Source organism: Chiroxiphia lanceolata, chromosome 2 (assembly GCF_009829145.1).
Source record: "Chiroxiphia lanceolata isolate bChiLan1 chromosome 2, bChiLan1.pri, whole genome shotgun sequence".
NCBI lineage: Eukaryota > Metazoa > Chordata > Aves > Passeriformes > Pipridae > Chiroxiphia > Chiroxiphia lanceolata.
The window spans coordinates 2589678-2608559 of record NC_045638.1 but is presented as its reverse complement, the minus strand read 5'-3'; the positions used below and the strand labels follow the sequence as shown (position 1 = coordinate 2608559).

The 18882-nt window shown below is 46.9% G+C and overlaps 1 protein-coding gene across 3 annotated transcripts in view; it reads right to left on the bottom strand.

Moving 5' to 3' along the window:
* Positions 1-15504, bottom strand: part of DYRK1A (dual specificity tyrosine phosphorylation regulated kinase 1A) — a 72049-nt gene extending 56545 nt beyond the window's left edge. The window contains exon 1 of one of the 3 annotated variants that reach the window (XM_032679021.1): positions 15156-15504. The gene's annotated coding sequence lies outside the window, so the exon portion shown is untranslated. Of the gene's footprint in view, positions 1-14612; positions 15086-15155 lie in introns of those variants that run through there. The other 2 variants (XM_032679022.1, XM_032679020.1) reach the window with 2 other exon arrangements.
* Positions 15505-18882: the final 3378 nt, after the last annotated feature.

The following is an 18882-nucleotide window of genomic DNA, read 5'->3' as shown; positions in this document are numbered from 1 at the left end:
AGAGTCACCTCCAAGCAAAGCTCCACTTTCCAGAGTGCTGGAGACGCTGCTGTGGAGCTCCCTGGATATCTTTGGTCATCAGTGTGATGCAGCCATAAAACAGACCACAAATGGTTGTCTTGAGGAAAGTATTAATATTTTTTTTCACTGTAAAGAAATATCCCAACACTGTGTGTCGTGAAAGGTACCTGAGATTCTGGAAATGTAGCTCTCCCTGAGCCCCTTTAGGCTCTGGAAGGGGCTTTCAGGTCTCCCTGGAGCCTTTTCCAGGTGAACATCCCCAGTTCCCCTCAGAGCAGAGGTGCTCCAGCCCTTGGAGCATCTTTATATCCCTCCTCTGGACTTGCTCCAGCACATCCACATCCTTCCTGTGTCAGGGAAGCAGCATTCCAGGTAGGATCTCAGGAGAGCAGAGGGGGAGAATCACCATCTCCATGAAAGCCATGAATAAATAAAGCTCCCCCATTCCCCCCCCCTCACTCATTCCAGCCCTGACATTATTTCTCAGCGCACACACCACTGTCAAAAATGCCTTTCACCAAATATGAATCATCCCAACATCAGATTCCTCAACTTAAAGAGAATTCAACGTGGGTTTTGTGTTCCATCTGCAGCACATTTGCCATGGCCTTATTCCCCGGGAAAGGAACCGCTGACCTAGAAAACTCTCATTGAGGAAGGAGAGGAACTGAGGAACTTCAGTGAATTTTCAGAGGATGTGGGGAGGGAGTCAAAACACCTCCTTTTTCACAGGGAAAACTCCAAAAATTCTTTCACTATCTTGGTAGCCTTCAGCCCTGCTGCTGAGCAGAGTATTAAAGCAAATCCTGGGATATCCCAAGGTAAATCGGGATACCAGGGCAGAGCTGGCACTAGGCTGAAAATTCCTCAGTTTAAGGGGTATTAAAATCCATGAGAATAATTCAGGCACCTTATCCAAGTCCTATGAGCACAGCCAGGGAGAGAAGGCAGGACAGAGAGTGGGTGCATTTATTATCACTGGGTACATTTATTATCACATTGAACTGAGATTTCTGTACCACCACAAAATACAGTTACTGTGAGCTCACTGGAGACTCCAGAACACCTCTTATCCCAGAGAAAATCACTATAAGTTAAAAAAAATACACCCAGAACGTACTCCTTCAGCACAACTCCTTCAGCATTTCAGCCAGGAATTCCTCATCAAGCCTCCACAATCCAAGGAATAACTGGCAAAAGAACTAATCATTTATAAGTCTTCAAAGACCAAGAAACCAGGGCATTTTCATCCAGCAGAACAGATTGCCAGTCACCCTTCAAACCTGATTATTAATATGGAAAACAAGGACTTTCTGAGCTTCAGGAATCCAACAGGAGTTTGCAGCTCCCCTGACACGAGGAAACTCAATCCAGGTTTGAAGGAGCAGTTCAAGCTTGGTCTGTAAATTTGGGATAATGTTGGTTTGAATCCCTTTTTGAGGACAGTCACTGTGGAGAAGTATGGAATTCACTTCTGAATATTCCCTGCTGGAAGTCATAAGACAAAAGTCTAAAAGACATCTCTCTCTCAGCAAGAGAAAAGCCCAGGAAAAGTCTCTATAACAGGTTAATTTGGTCCGACTCGACTTTTATGAGGCCAAAGAGAAAAAGTTGAACCTTTGGGACAGTTGATGTGGAACTTCCCTAATTCCTGCATCAGAATCCTGGGTTTGCACTGATCAATCTGATGCTCTCTGAGTTATCTGTCATTTGTTCAAAAAGTGGACTAAAACTTTGATGAAATTATCCATTAAAGTAATTTAGGTCATGGTAAGACCACACAATTTTCTGATTATTTAACAGTATCTCTGCCAGCAGCAGAAGTTGAGAAGGTTCTGAGCAGTTGGGCTTCCTGTGGCTTTTTTTTTTCCTTTATAAGACTTCCTAAAATGATTATAATAAAGCAGGTTGCAGGAAGGAAATGAGGACAAATTAAAAAGAAGAAATAAAAAAAAAGCTTTTAAATCCTGACCTTCCAACCCTCCAAAGAGCACTCAGGATCACCATGTCCGAGGTATCCAGGAAACAAAAAGGCAAGAAAACCTTGCACATTCCCAAGAATATCTTGGGATGGATGGAAAGACTCCAAAACAAAGCCACTCTTCCAGCAGATTTATTCTTTAGTTTTCTCCTAGTGTTCCTGGTGTATTCCATGGAATGATGTGCTGTGGTTTTGAGGAAAGATTGCTGTAAAAAGAGAACTTTTAAAATAGTTCTGCTCTTGTTCCATGTTGTGAAAGAGCTCAGCAAGAAGGTCCTGAAGGAACCTCAACTACTCCTAAAAACTGTCCAATCTTCCACATTTTTATTAGAAGTCACTCTGGATTATTAAAATATGGATGGATTTTACAATATGGATGGATTCAGATATCAAGGAATCAGTACTCCTGTCTACTTTCCTAACTAACAGATAATAAGTTATCAACAAAATTTAACTAATGTGAACAAAAATGCTGAGTATCTGAATACATGGAAGTGAAACTGGTCATTTATTTAAGAGGACAAGCAAAGATGGAATTTCCAAAAGAGTTGGTGGGTTGGTTTTGGACATAACTGGTCCAGCTGGTGGTTGTGTGAAAAGAAACAATTTTTATGTCTCCTTTGTAGAGCAGGAACAAGAAAACATCTTCACAATTTAACATCTGCTACAGTAAGTACACAGACACCTGAAAATACCTTTTATTAGAACATTAACTTTGGAAACCTCAATTCATCTTTCAGTTTATCCAAAAAGGAGAAACCACCTATTTTATGTGAGCATATCTTAAGGCAACACAGAATTCAAGTAAAAATTCAAAAGGGAATGAGACAAAGAAGAAATCTGTGTCTTGTATTGGTTTGTGGTAAAGTTTGGGGTGAACACACAGAAAATTAAAAACTTTGGAGTTTCTTAAGAGGTTTTAGTCTTTAAAATGTGGATTTTTTTTTCTTCCTGTGAGGGAGGAGAAAGTGGGAAGGAACAGCAAATGACAATAACAGGGAGAGCGAGAGCTGGAAAGGACCTGGGAGAAAAAGGGCAGGAGCTGGAAAATTGTCAAAAAAGGTGAGGGAGAACAAGAGGACGAGCTCGAGGGAAAAAGAGAGCAAGGTAAGATGCCCCAGGAGTGAGCAGGAGAGCTGGAGAGAGAAGCTGTTGCCAAGTTGAGGCCGTGGCAGCACGTGCTGAGCGTGCCCAGGGCAGCAGCCGAGCGGGAACGCGCAGGGAGGGAGCCTGGAAGTTGGAGATAGCGGGAAAAGTCGGAGAGAGGAGGGGGAGAGAGACTGACAGAGGAGTGATTTACTACAGGAGGGGTGGCAGAAATTCCTGGGGATGATGTTCTCCATTAAGTAACAGTGCTATCAGAGCCAGGGAACCAACCCCTGCCTCTTCCAGGCACCCTGTTCCTGTCCACCCACACAGCCCATTCCATTATCTTGTCACACTGTGCCGGGGCTGGGAATGGAGCTGGCTCAAGAGTAACCTGATTCTCCTCCCCCCCCACACACACCCCAACGTTAAAAATACAAAATTATGTATTTCAGCCAACTCTGTTTCTAAGTCTGATTCACTGAGTTGGGCTCCCAAACAGCTGTGCCAACACAGAGCAGGTGGGAACAACCAGGAGCTGGGAAAAGGGGAGCTGCTCAAGGGGTCCTTCCTTCAAACAACTCCTCGTTGCACACTTGGCCTCTTCCAACAATTGCCCTCAAATTCTTCTGTGACTCCACACCTTGTGCATGAACTTCAGTTTGTCAGCACTTGTGACACACACAGAACATCAGCAGGTTAAATACTGGCCCACACCCCTCAGAGATGAAGCAGGAAAACTGGTGTTGATTTTCGCCTTTTTGCTTCTTCTTTATCCGTTATTTCAAATCCGGCACGTGAGTGGTTTTGGGGAGAGCAAGGTGATTGTCACCAGCCCCAGGAAAGCACAGATGTGGTGGTGGAAGGAGAAAATGGTTAAGGGTGGAAGGAAAAAGGGGAGAAAAATCAATGTTGTTTGTGTTTTGCTCTGAATATGCTGCTCTTGCTGTGCTGCCCTTCAGCACCCTCTGAGCACTGAGATTCTGTCCCAGCCCAGGGTCTCGTCTCACCCCACAAGGCAGAACTGATCTGGATGAAAGACAGATAATGAAGTTTTCTCCAATTCCCCCCAGATTTAAGAGGGTGGAGCAGTAGAAGGCCAATGGTTTCAATCTTTATCCATCAGCTCCTGCCACTTTGTTCCCCTCCACTGCCACCACTCCCCACGGTGTCCCAGGACTGTGACAAGTCTGATCAGCTGAAACTGGGAACATGTTATTGTAGAAGAGTCAACATTTAAGACATTGAACCGATTTTCCCTCAAAAAATCCAACTAAACTCAAGAATAAAAGGAAGGGTGGGTTACACACCTGGTGATATTTGCACAGGTCCCACTCACTGTTCCCCAAACTATTCCCTCTGCCAGGTCAGGTGGGAAAGGCTGGAGCTTCTGGACTAATAGGATGGAGTTGTGGCTGCCCCATCCCTGGAAGTGTCCAAGGCCAGGTTGGATGGGGCTTGGAGCAACCTGGGATAGTGAAAGGTGTCCCCACCCATGGCAGAGGGTGGAATGAGATTATCTTTAAGGTCCCTTCCAACCCAAATCAAGCCATGGTTCCCTGTTTCAATCATACAAACTGGACAAATCCCATATACGCCTCCTTCCCCTTCCATAGGAAAAAAGTTGTATAAATGTCATCAAATCAGAGTCTAAGAAATGTTTAAGGCAGGCCTGATACACAATTCTGCCTCTTTTAGATATTCTGCAGCACAGTCTTCACTTCCAGAGTCAAATGGTGTTTTATTCATTGCACAGATGCTTATCATGTGCTGCAGGAGGAGAGCCCACAGAAAACAAAGCTACACAGCAAACACCAGCTATGCCATAAGTGATACTATTTACCAAAATATTCCATCACTTTTCCCAAAACTGAGGGATGCAGATCAAACAGGGAAAGAGACTGCCTTAAAAAAAAAAAATAACAACTTTTAATTTTCAAATTCCCTTTGGGGAAAAACGAGTTTGAACTCCCAATTCCCCCAAATTCCCAACCAAATCCTAAGTTCCCTGAGCAGACCTCTGTGTGGATGTGCTGAGTCACTCCCCAACGTTCAGAGCCTGCTTCTCCAAGTTACAAAGCTCTGGGAATATAAACTCCAGGCAAATGAGGCTGCAAATCCAAGGAGCATCCTGCTATTAACGCCTCAGACACCGAAACCCTCCCCCTGGGCTCCGCCCGCTGCGTCACCGCTGACTTTGGGCTCTCACTTCCACCTCTTCCCTTTCATTCCCCTTATTTATCCCATGGGAACAAACTGCTGCCTGCATGGAAAGCAAACATGAAGCTCTACAAAATGCCTAAAATCCCTGAATCCCCATCCCAAAAAACTCAGTGCTGCCAAAAGGAGGTACAGAAAGTTTCGGTGGAGGGGTTTTTTTCTCTCCGTTGGAGCCCAATCACTGAAAAACTTTATTCTTGCACCAGAAGCTGGAAAAATCTCTTAGAATTTACTTGATTCAGGCACTGAAGCGTGACATGAAAAGTTATAAAACTCAACAACAAGTGCAGGGTTGCACCTGGGCAGTGAGCACTTACTGACTTCTACCTAAAGATATATAGATATATATAAATACATATATTTACTCCATGATGAAAGGTAGTTCAGACCACCAAAAGCAAGAGAGAATTTTCCCATCTTTGCCAGCCTTTGAGTGCTCTAGTTTGGGATTTTTAATGGAAATAAGTAATAAAGTCAAATGTAACTCTACAGACTGACATGTTTTCCACCTCTGGAACATGAGCCAAACACACACACGAAGTTTTCTCGGATACACACACACAAAGTTTGGGTGTTTGGCACTGTGGAGCTGGGAGTTCAGAGGTTTCAGAACACACATGTTGACTAATATGTACCTTAGAAATTGCATTCTGGGCCCTCTGTGTGATTGCTAAAAACATACCCTGAGCTTCAGCCTCACCTCAAACCACAGAGCTCGGATTCTTTTGTTTTATTCAAATGAAAAAAAACACACCAAGACGAAAATCAACATTTGGTTTTTAAAGCAGCAGCAGGCCAGAGGAAGAAAATGAAAGCAAATCACAGAAAGAATCCTGCATCACTAATATTTTTGGGTTTTTTTCAAATCTGGAAGTCTAAACATTAAACTCTCCATCCCACATTGGAACTTTTGTGCAGAAATAATCAGATGTTCTCCCGTTGCAATAAAATGAGGTAGGAAGTACAAGACTTAAAATCTTAAAAAAGGAAAGTGAGGCAAATAATAAGACCAAAATACTGGGTTTTAGCTATGAAGGCCTAGGATTGTGCTTTTGAGGTAGAAATAGAAGTGATAAAGATATAAAAAATGAGGAATGACATAAGGAAGGTCAAATAACTTATAACAGACTTTGGAAACACACATTAAAGGACAGCAAATACAAACTCAGGCAGAGGAAATCTTTGTCACACACACAAAAGAAGTCTCTGATCTCAATCAGAACATGACTAAAATATATATATTTATATTTATTTAGAACTAAAAGTTATTATGTTGGACAGAAAGGGGGGGAATGAAAAAGAGAGGGGAGGAAAAACCAACCCCAGCAAAGCCTTCAGGATGTAAATCTCCCATGAACTTCTCAGCACCAGGAAAACACTGAACGGCATCAACGGCTCCAATTGGGCCTTTCCTTTACCTTCAGATTTTTTTAATAAGCACTGAAAAGCTCCCCGAGATGATTTTTGCTCTGCTGGGAACTCAGAGCCTGACCAGAGGTCAGTGCTCATCTCCCAGCCTTCCCAACACAAGGAACCACGTGCTGGAGCTGGCAGAGCTTCAGGAGACCTCGGAAAAATGTCACTTTGTCACACCCCAACACTGAGCTCAATGGGTGGCCCCACCTCTTTCATGTCTCACTTCGTTACAACGTTCAACTGAAATATTTTAAAAGGAGTCCTTTCAATTAAAGTGGCTTTTTTCGTAAAGTTTTTGGCAACATTTTGCGGGAGAGGGCGATTTCCAGATCTATAGGCAGAACTTGTTTTCTTCCTTTCTTGAAAGAATTGGATGCTGGTTAAGAATATCCAGCAGAAAACCAGAATTAAATACCTGCTTTATGCAAGGGTAACACAAGTATTATACAATAGTTACACATCTATGTCTTTGGATTATAAAGAAGAGAAAAAAGTATTTTTTTTTTTTAAACTAGACTTCAAAAGAGAGAACTTCACAACATCATAACTCGGCCAACTGGTTCTCCTTGCTTTATTAGCTTCTGCAACAAATTAAATGGGAATATTTTAACAAAAAGGGGGTTTTTTTGTGTGGCAGCAATCAAATTAAGTGAAGGGGTACGAGATACTACTTTCAAATCCACATTTTGAAATGTATGTCCCTTTCTAATGGTTCATTCCCAAGAAAACATCAGATAAGTTTCCAGTCCTCATCATGTGAAGCAAAGTGGTCTTGGTTTCAGGATGACAAGCAAAGGAGTCAGTGCTGCCAGCACCCACCAAGGCAGGGCAGGAGCTGTGCTCCAGCTGCTTCCACCTGTGCAACTGCATTTCCCAAGGTTTCAACACCAAGCTCATAAAGTTTTAAAATGCTCACGCTGTGAACATGACTCTGGGTTAATTTAAGTCCACAAAGATCCAGAAATGAATGTTTTGGTGGGTCACAAGACCCAAAGAAGGCTCACATGGACCCTGTGCAGTCGTGGCCCACGTGCTGTGTAAAATACAGGTTGAAAATATCCCCATCCCAATCCTACAAGGACAGGAGAGCAACCCCTTTGGAAGGGCCACATCACACCTCCAGATTATTAGTTTTGAGACCTTCTACCGTGAAGCTTTTGTACAGCAAACTATCAAATTGCAATAACTCACCCCCCTTTTTATCACAGGATCACAGAATAGGCTGAGTTGGAAGAGACCCCACCAGGATCATCGAATCCAACTCCTGCCAAACCACAAACACACATGGATTTCCCCAAGGCTGCACAGGAGCACCTTAGGGATGGACAGGGATTCCCCAAGTCATGAAATCTGATTGAACAGAGAAATAATACTTACTTCATGTTGTACCTACAAACCAACGTGGAAATCAGACCCCAGCAAAGGTCTCTCTACAACCACCAAAGCCAAGGAATTCTTACCCATGTCCTCATAAAAACTTCCCCTGTGTAACACAGTATCTTCTGCTCCTTCCACTGGAATTCTTACCCATGTCCTTATAAGAACTTCCCCTATAACACAGTATCTTCTCCTCTTTCCACTCAGCCTTCAAGTACCCAACTCATTTATGACACCATCTCTAGTAGAGAGAGTTCACACAAGACACCAATTCACTTAGAAATGAAGCTTTGTAATTAAGCTTTACGATTAGTAAATATATACTAAGCTTATTATAAATAATAAACCATCTCAAGAAGTTTGAGGAGCAACGAGGGCCATTCAAAACAAAGGTGTAGTAACTGGGGAGTAACTGGGTAGTTCCTGCTACCCCAGCACTGCATCTGCTACTGATGTGGGGCAAAGAGCAGTTTAAGTTTGTAGCCTTAGAACGGAGCTTGACTTAGCAAAATTTAACAATTTAGACAGGACAGTGAGATTGAGGGCACCCTCAGCAAGTGTGACAATGCCACTGAGCTGTGTGGGGCAGTCACACCCTGCAGGGGAGGGATGGGGCATCCAGAGGGACCTGGACAGGCTGGAGAGGTGGGAATGTGTAAAACTTATGAAGTTCAACAAGGCCAAGTGCAAGGTCCTGCAGCCCCAAGCACAAAGACAGGCTGGGAGGAGGTGGATGGAGAGCAGCTCCAGGGAGGAGGATGGGGGGTGATGGTTGATGGGAAGCTCAACAGTGAGTTCAGAGCCCAGACCCCCCCCTGCCCTGGGCTGATCCCCCAGTGTGGGCAGAGTGAGGGGGGATTGTGCCCCTCTGCCCCCTCAGGGGAGACCCCCCTGCAGAGCTGCTCCAGCCCTGGGGAACAGCACAGCAAGGACATGGAGCTGCTGGAGAGAGTCCAGAGCAGGAACCAAGAGGATCCCAGGGCTGGAGCAGCTCTGCTGGGAGGAAAGGCTGGGAGAGCTGGGATTGTTCAGCCTGGAGAAGAGAAGCTTTGGGGTGACCTTAGAGCCCCTTCCAGTGCCTAAAGGGAGCTACAAGAGAGCTGGAGAGGGACTGGGGACAAGGGATGGAGGGACAGGACAAGGGGGAATGGTTTCACAGTGAAAGGGAGTAGGTTTAGATTAAATATTAGGAAGAAATCCTTCCCTGTGAGGGTGGTGAGGCCCTGGCACAGGTTGCCCAGAGAAGCTGTGGCTGCCCCTGGATCCCTGGAAGTGTCCAAGGCCAGGTTGGATGGAGCTCTGAGCAACCTGGGCTGGTGGAAGGTGTCCCTGCCCATGGCAGGGGTTGGAACTGGGTGATCTTTAAGGTCCCTTCCAACCCAAACCATCCCTGTGACCTATAAAAAAATCTGATTTTACTGGAAAGACAGAGATCCACACGTGCAGTCACACATTAAGCATTTACAGAAATGCTCATTTTCCTGCCCAGGGCCTGCCATAAAACCCCAGTTTCTGAAGGCACACTGTGACATTGGTAGGAAAGTCACCCCGAGTACAAGAGCACAGAGTTCCAACTTCTGAACATCTGACCATGGTGAAAAATGTGCATTAAGCTGTTATTCCACAACACTCCCCTGGTATTTGTAGCATTTATGAAGAACTTCTACGGAAAGGAAAACTACCAAGATCTTCATGCAACAATCACTTCTTGTCAAATGAACAAAGAAATCAATATATTTCAAACACTAACTCTGTCACACCGTTAAATTAATGCCGAATTATCCACAAGTTGGAAAGAATAACAACAAAGAAGCCAGAATGAGACACGATCCAGGAAAGTTCCTGTGCTTCCAGTACCACTCAGATTTTCAAAGTGGGTACTGGAGACTGATTTGTCATAATCACACACATACCCTGTCTGTGGTTCATTAGAAGTCCTGTTAAAAATATTTAAATACAAGAATATGTCTGGGTATACATTTATAAATAGGTAAAAAGCTGAATTACAACTGGACAAACCAAAGAGAGTGTTTGGTGTGAGGAAATTCAGTGTCCAGGCAAACACAGAGCTGAGGGATCACCAACACATTCCCTTCCCTCCCTGACAATATTTCTCTCCTCTTTTTACCCCTTCCTTGAGTTTTAACAGCAAACTGGTATCGTGGACACAGAATTATCCCCTCTCCAAAGTGGATGTTGTATGTCCCAACTGGATCCTCAGTAATGGGCCCACTGGCAAAGTAAGTGAGGAGTTATTACCAATTTATGGAGTTCACAGAAGCACAAATTATGATTTGAACACATACAGGGAAACAGGATTTTGAAGGAAACGTGTCCAAAAAAACCAGTGAACAACAGGGTTTTGGGACACCAGGACTTAAAAGTTTCACTGGCAAGTTCAATTTAATCCTTAAAATGTATTTTGTCAACTACTCATTCTACTAATTTGACTTTTTTTTTCCCAGTAACTCATCAAAACTCCCTCTAAATTTTGCCCCATTATATTTTGGAGAAATAACTCTGCCATCAGAAATCAATTTGTACATTTCCATTCCTCTCTTCCTTCACCATCCAAACAGTTACTAAAAAGAAAGAGGAAACTTTTCAACACAAAGAGGTATTAATGTATTATTAACTATTCCTTTAACTGACTCACAACACAGTCTATTTTTATTTGCCTCTGGGGGAAAAGGAAAAGAGGGGGGGAAAAAAAAAAAAAAGAAAAACAGAAGGGCTTGGAACTTTATGTAACACATCAATTGAAAGGTTGGTTTCTCACAGCTGGAACAAAACTGGCCCTTAATGGAGTTAATTTTACTTTCATTTACTGGGTTTCACTTTCAGGTATTTGGTGCTACTCAGCCCCTGGAAACTGTGCAAGGAGTATGTTTACAAATAAGTGCCAGCTTGTGTTATTCCAATTACAGCACCACTGCCCTGCTTTTCCAAAATGCCACATTCAGGGCTGGAATGCAGCTCATTTTGTCTTCGTGCAGGGGGACTGAAGGAGCTGCTGCCCAGATTTGGGAGGCTCCAGAGTATTCCCACTGGATGGACACAAGCAGGGCCGGCTGGGAGCTGTGTCCCAAATTTCCCCAGCCCTTCAGTGGGGATTCTCCCTGGAAAATCACAGGGACAGGGCACTCTGGGGTGAATAAGGAGATGATAAAGTCATATTTTCACAGTGGGGAAGTACAAAGCAGAGCCCTGTTCTGAGGGAATGAAATCCAGTGGTACCAGCAAAAGCAGGTGAGTTATTTTTCCAGTCAGGCTTGGATAAAACACAACCAGGTGCAGAATTTTACCTTCCTTCCCCCAAAAGGGGAAAAGATGGATAAAAAAACTGGACAATCATTGCAATTCTGTTGTGTATTGTGTCACCTTGAAGAGGCAGCACCAGATAACTCTACATAAAGTTTCTGTGGTGTTTTGGAACCATCCATGGACTACAGTTCCCATAACCCTCCTCCTGAAGGACCCACGGAGGTGAGGAAGGAAAAGCAGAGTATTCCCCTTCTCTGGATTACGTTTTTCACCCCTCACAAGAAAGGCAGTTTGCTCAGAGAGTTGTTTTTGGTATTATTTCAAACAGTCTCAGAGCAATAGAGAAGTCTCACTGCATAAACATCAGACTTCTGGAAGTCTGAGTAGCAAAAAAGTTATTACATAATTTTTTTTTAAACAGACATTTCTTACCAACCTCTTGATAAAAAAAAAAAAAAAAAGAGATGAAACTGTAAACTTAACAAATAATCTTTTGTACTGGGTTATAAAGACAAAAGCAGCAGTTCTCTGTAAATAATCCTATTCTACAACAACAGATCTATTTACAAAAGGATTTCAGAAGTTATACAAGTCTCCCGTGCTCCCTCAAAACAAAGGTATCAGAAAGTTTTTGCCTTCACTTTGGAGAACAGCTCCTCAAATGGCATTAAAAATTACCATTTAAAGGCTGAACACACACCAGGCTGCAATTCTTACTCAGAAACATGAACTGGAACAACGACTTCCAACCTGCAGTCCCACAGCCAGGGCTAAAACCACCTGAAATAAAGAGGTCTTAAGAGGAATGCCCAAAAGATAATCTAATTATAGCAACAAAAATTGCCTCTTTTTTGGCACTGGTAGGTTCTAGTCTTCGAACCACCCCCCACTGGAGCTCAGATGAAGCTGTAAAATGCCATCATGGCAAGGAAAGGTTCAGTTTTTGTGTGTGCAACTCATCTTCTCACATCCCATCCGAGCAGGTGGTCCAGTTTCAAGCATGATTTTAAGCTGTGGCACATGTCAGCAGATATGTCCTAATTAAATGGCACTTTAAGAGCTCAGACAAGGCACAGTTTTTCCTGGACACCAGTGGTGTCGTGCTACTTTGGTTAAACTATCAACCAGTTTGCAGGAGTCACTCAGGGCCATCAGGTGCTGATTCCCAGCCCACACAACCCCCCAGACCCCAAAAACTGATAAATTCCCGGGGCCTGCCTCGTTGTTTCCCACAAGGAAGAGAATCCTGCCCATAAATCCACGCTGGAACAGAGAACTCTTGGCTGCTATTAGGTAAAATTATCCCTGTTGTGGCTTCTCTGTCACTGTCCAACCGTGGGGGAGGGGATTCCAATGACAAGTCCTAAATCCACCCAAGTATTGATGCAGGAACTGTAACAGTTCCTGCTCCTGTAACAAACCTCTGAGCCTGGAAACAATATTAAACTATTGTCCTCTTGCCCTCCCCGTTCAAGAAATCCCTGCTTTTTATTCAGTTTTGAACAAGATACACTTGCTTTACCGGAGGAACGTTTGCAAAGCCATGAATTAAACTCAATAAGCTTCATAAACTGGGAGAGAATTTTTAATTTGCAGCAGAAAATGTAAATTTAACACTTCACACACATATTCGACTTCAGACTGCAAATAAAAACAGTCTAGTTCTAAATAATTCATGTAAGCCAAAAACATGAAGCGTAGCCTACAAAAGTATCTATATATACACACAGCAAATATATATAGATAATAGTTAACAAATACTAGCTCAGAGTTATTTCCAGTGTTATTATTCTAATTCTATAAAGTATAATTAATTTTCCAAAAATATCCAACCTACACAGGTTGGGGGAGGGGGCATGGAGAAAAAAAGAGAAACAAGTTTACCAAAACTTTTTAGGGCTACAGACTATTCCAAGGAGGGAAGGTAAATTCTGCTTGGCTACAGGCAGGGAATTAAATACTACCAGAAACTAAATGTTTGCTTATTTATCACCAGATATCATCTGTGTATTCTTCAACTCCACACACCTCTTCTTAAGGAAAATGTAAGGAAATACCAACAAGATAATAAAAAAAAGTTGTGGACTTGTACAAATCCAGACCCCCATGATACTAAATCCATCTAAGTCTGACTTTAGGAACCCCCTGGCAAAAGTTAACAGGACACTCTAACTCAGATTAAACCAGGATGGTTGTCAAAAACACGCTTGTTGATTTATTTTGTAGTCAGATATTCTGCCTTTGTTAATTTTCAATAACAATAAATGTTTATTTCCCCCGTGACTGGGGAGTAATAGGAGAACTAAGTAAGAGCAGCAATGTAGATACACGATCAAAGAACCCTTATGTGGTCCTCGGCCGGGCTGAACCCAAAACTTCAAAGCCAACCGAGATTCAAAAACGCACCAATTTCGAAATTTCGAAATACGGGACTTTTTAAGTGCGTTTTGTGATTCCTTGGCGGCGGGAGGGAACTGTGGCCGCTCCAGAGGAGCACCCAGCGTACCCGAGGAGGGCTCCAATTCCTCCAGCCACACAAAGCTCAGCCCCACCGGGGCTGCGACCAGCTATTAAAATATGGAATCCCAGAATCACTGAGCCTGGAAAAGCCCTCCAAGATCATCCAGCCCACCCTGCGCCCCATCCCCACCGCGTCACCCAGCCCAGAGCACCCAGCGCCACGTCCAGTCGCTCCCTGGACACCCCCAGGGATGGGGACTCCGCCGCCCTCCCCGGGAAGCGCCGGTGTGTCCCTGTGCCTGTGTGTCCCTGCGTGTCCCTGCGTGTCCCTGTGCTATTCCCAACGCTGCTCCCTCCTCCTCCTCCCCACCCCCCACCGGCGGGATGACAGGCACCTCGCTCAGGTAACTCCTTCCCCATCTCCCCCTCCACTCTGCCCACCTGCCCCCTCGCAGGTGCCGGGCCATCCCAACCCTGCCCTACAACAGGTGATGCTCCAAGTCCCGCCGCCCTCCCCGCGGCCGGCCCGGCCCGAGCCCTCGCACCCGCCCACCGCAGGGCGTTGCGCATAACACCGAGCGGCTCCGGGCGAGCTCCCCTTCCTCCACCGCCGCTCCCAAGGCCCGGGAAGGCAGAGCCGCGCCGGGAGCGGGGAAAGGCCGCGGGGAGCGCAGGGGCGGGCGGGGATGGCTCCCGCTCTAAGATGGCAGCGGAGCGCTGCGGCCCCTCCGCCGCGGGCCCGGGCGAGGCGGCCCCGGCTCGTCCCGCGGTGCGGCGTCTCACTCACCCGAGCGGCGGCTTCTCCCGGGGCGAGGCCTCCTCCCTTGGCGGGGCGAGCGGCCCGGGCGCGTCCTCCCGCTCTTCCCCCCCCCGGGGGCCTCGGCGGCGGCGGCGCCTCCTCCTCCTCCCTCGGGCCGCGGCGGTGGCCGCGGAGGGAAGGGGGGCGCGGGCGGCCCGGCGGGTCCCCGGCCGGGCTCTGGGTGTTCGCTGCCCTCACAAAATGGCGCGCGGTCCAAACCTGCGCAGCGCCCGGCGGCGGCTCGGCCTCGCCTCGGCTCGGCTGCGATCGGCGGCCTGAGCCCCGGCCGGGAGCGCGGGGACAGCGGCGGGGGGAGCGGGAGGAGCGGGAGGAGGAGGAGAGGAGGAGGAGGAGGAGAGGAGGAGGAGGAGGGGATGGGGGGAAGCGCAGCGCCGTACCGAGCCCCCGGGAACTCCTCGCTCCCTCCCTCCCTCCCCCGCCTGCCAGCCGCTACCTCCTCCCCCTCCCTCCCTCCCCGCCCGCTCCTCCTTCCCCTTCCCTCCCTCTCGCCCTCCCTCCTTCCTCACGAACCGGCTCCGCTTCCCGCACCGCCGCCGCCTCAGTCCCGTCCGCGCATCCCCGGCGGGACCCTCGGAGCGCACTTTTTTTTTTTTTTCTTGCGTCCCTTTCTTTTTCCTTTTCCTTTCGCGGTTGGAGGTCGAAACAAGGAGAAAGCGCAAAAGAAAAAGAGAAATTAAAAAATAATAAACCAATAAACCTCGCGATTCTGGCGGGAAAAGACAGCGCTTCGGTGGTTTTTTTCTTTTTTTTTTTTTTTAATTATTACTTTTTTTTTTTAAATTTAAAAAAAAAACCCAACTGACAAAATGGCGGCGGGGCGAGCCTGTTGCCATGGCAACTGTCAATCACCCGCGGCCGGGCGGGAGACGGCGCTGACGTGGGGAGGGAAGGGCGGGCGCTGCTCGCCATGGCAACGGCTCCTTCCCCATTTCCCCCCCCCCCCTTTCTCCCTTATTCCATCCCTATTCCCGATCCATCCGCGCCCGCCCTCCGGCGTGTGACGGTGTCGGCGGCGCTGCGGGCCGGGATGGCCCCGGCGGGGCGGGGAAGGGGAGCGGCCGCCATTCCCGGTGAAGGGACCCCGTCGGGGTGAGGCGCCGCCGGCCCCCGCCCGCAGGGGGCGCCGGAGCCGCGGCGGCCGCTTGAGGCGAGGCCGAGCCCGCCGGGGCTTCCCGCCCGCCCGGCGTGAGGGGAGGGACCGGCCGGGCTCGGCCCCTCCGAAAACAGGCGTGTTCCCCAAAAACCGGTTTAAAAATGCAGTAAGAGGAGCCCGCTGTGGGAGCCTTGGGTTCCGGAGGGAAGGCGCCTTTCCTCTCGGAATTGCGTCCAGGGTTTTTTCTCCTCCCCCTCTTAGAAAAGGAGTTTAAAAATGCGCTAAAATTAGCCCGGTGCGGGAGCCTCGGGCTACTGAGGACAGGCTTCCCCCTCCTGAGGGAAGACTCCTCTCCCCTTAGAATCGCATCCAGGGGTCTTTCTCCTCCCCCTCAGAAAATCAACATATTCCCCCCCCCCCCCCCAAAAAAAACCAGTTTAAAAAATGCACTGTATGTTTCCCGGTGTGGGAACCTCGGGCTTCTAAGGACAGGCTCCTTTCCCTCCTGAGGGAAGGCTCCTTTCCCCTCGGAATTTCGTCCAGGGGTCTTTCTCATCTCCCTCAGAAAATAAATGTATTTCCCTAAAGACATGTTGGGTTTGAGAGCCGCGAGATTCTGAGGGAAAGCTCCTTTCCCCTCAGAATTTTCGTCCAGGGGTCTTTCTCATCCCCCTCAGAAAAGGAGTTTAAAAATGCGCTAAAATAAGCCCGGTGTGGGAGCCTCAGGCTGCCGAGGACAGGCTCCCTTCCCCTCGTAATTGCATCCAGGGGTCTTAATCCTCCCTCTCAGAAAATCGATATATTCCCCATAAAAAAAAAAAAATAATAATTTAAAAAATGCACTAGAAGTTTCCCGGTGTGGGAACCTTGGGCTGCTGAGGACAGGCTCCTTCCCCTCCTGAGGGAAGGCTCCTCTCCCCTTGGAATTCCATCCAGGGGTCTTTCTCATACCTCTCAGAAAATAAACGTGTTTCCCCAGAAACATGTTGGGTTTGGGAGCCTGGAGCTGACCAGGGAAGGCTCCTTTCCCCTAGGAATTGCGTCCAGGGATCTTTCTCATCCCCTTCTGAAAATAAATGTATTCCCAAAAAAATGCACTAAAAAATTATCCCGGCGTGGGAGCCTCGAGCTCCTGAGGGAAGGCTCCTTTCCCCTTGGAATTGCCAGGTCGGTGCCGCCAGCCTAAATCTGTGACAGGGTTTTTTTTTAATTTTTTATTTTTTATTTTTTTTCTGGAATGCCCACAAAGATCAAAAAGTAGAGTATGGCCTTTATCTAATACTTTAATTCTAACGTGTGATACTTTAATCTAGTCATTTCAGTTCACAGCCAGCCTCCTTGGAGAAATTAGGACATGTTACTTGTTCCATTTGCTCTTTCTCCCTGTTTTAATATTTTTTTAATCTCGACTTAAAAGGTGGAAATAAGCAGGCAAGGATCAGGGGGACGGGTGGAGCTGCAGCCAAAGTGCCCCAAATAATTGAAGCATTGAGACTTTTGCTTAAACACTGTGATCATGGAATCATGGAATGGTTTGGGTTGGAAGGGACATTAAAGATTATCCAGTTCTAACCTGCTTCCATGGGCAAGGACACCTTCCACCAGCCCAGGTTGCTCCAAGCCCCGTCCAACCTGGCCTGGGACACTTCCAGGGATCCAGGGACAGCCACAGCTTCTCTGGGCAACCTGGGCCAGGGCCTCCCCACCCTCACAGCCAAGAATTCCTTCCCAATGTCCAATGTAACCCTACTCTCTTTCACTTTAAGGCCATTCCCCCTTTGTCCTGTCGCTCCAAGTCTGTGTGAAAAGTCCCTCTCTGAGGATACGGATGCCGAGGGAACAGAAGGAACATGGCAGAGGAATCATGGACCACCCCATGGGTCACAGCACAGGTGAGATGAAATCATCCATGAAATTGCACCTTACAGCCTTGGGAGGAGTCTGGGAGCACTGTGATTGAAGTGGTCCTTTCTCCTTCCCCTCAGCCCCAGAAAGATTTGAGGTCAATTAGGGCTGCTTTTGACACTTCTCCCTTTGCCTTCAAGAATGACCAGAATGTGGTTCTTGCCCAACACCTGAGGGAGCTGGGGGGGTTTATCTGGAGAAGAGGAGGCTCAGGGGGGACCTCATTGCTCTCCCCAACTCCCTGACAGGAGGGGGCAGGGAGGGGGGGTCGGGCTCTACTGCCATGTCCCGAGGGAAAGGAGGAGAGGAAATGGCCTCAAACTGCACCAGGGCAGGTTCAGATGAGAGATTAGAAACAATTTTTCCCTGCAGGAGTGGTCAGGCCTTGGAATAAGTGTCCCAAGGAGGTGGTAGAGTCCCTGTGTCTGGGAGTGTCCCAGAGGTGTCTGGATGTGGCCCTTGGGGACATGGCTTAGGGGTGATTGTGGTGCCACTGGGGTGGGACTGGATGATCCTGAAGGTCTCTTCCAACCTTGATGATTCCATGGTAGCAAAGGCCCATGGCATCACCTGCTGCTACCCAGGGGCTCCCAAGTGTTGGATTTTGTCCCAGGGCACTGCACACACTGAATATTGTACAGGAAATCCAGAACAATCCAAAAAGCACCAGCTGTCCTGCATAACCTCTGCCCAGCTCCTCAGTCAGGAAGGGCAGTTCCTCTCTCAGGGACGGGGGTTCCATCCCCGTGAGGATTTTGTAAACCCCTCTAAAATCTCTTTGCCAGTCTGGGTGAATGGTGCAGTGACAGTAATTGCTCTGTTGGTCAATGTAGGTAACTACAGAGCTCACAGAAAGTTGTTACACTGTTTACTGTAATACTGTAACTTCTTGGGGTTTGAGTTTGGGGGGTTTTTTGAGGGATTTTTTTTTTGTTAACACTTAAAAATATTACAGTTTTCAGGAGTCTATGCATTTGCTCAGTCATCCTCTGCCTTTATTTTGCTGGCTATACCCAAGCTCTGGCAACTTGGGCAGAGCTAAAATGCCATTTAAAAGATGATGGCTTTTTTTTGAAATTTTCTTTTCCAGCACAACCAACTAGATATTGTTGGCTTGTTAATACTATTTCAATAATTAATAACCTGCATGGTTCTTCTCTTGTACAACAGTGTTCTCCCAAGTGTCCTTTTCATTAATAAGTCAGGGGAGGCTCAGGTTGGACAGGAGGAGGAATTTCC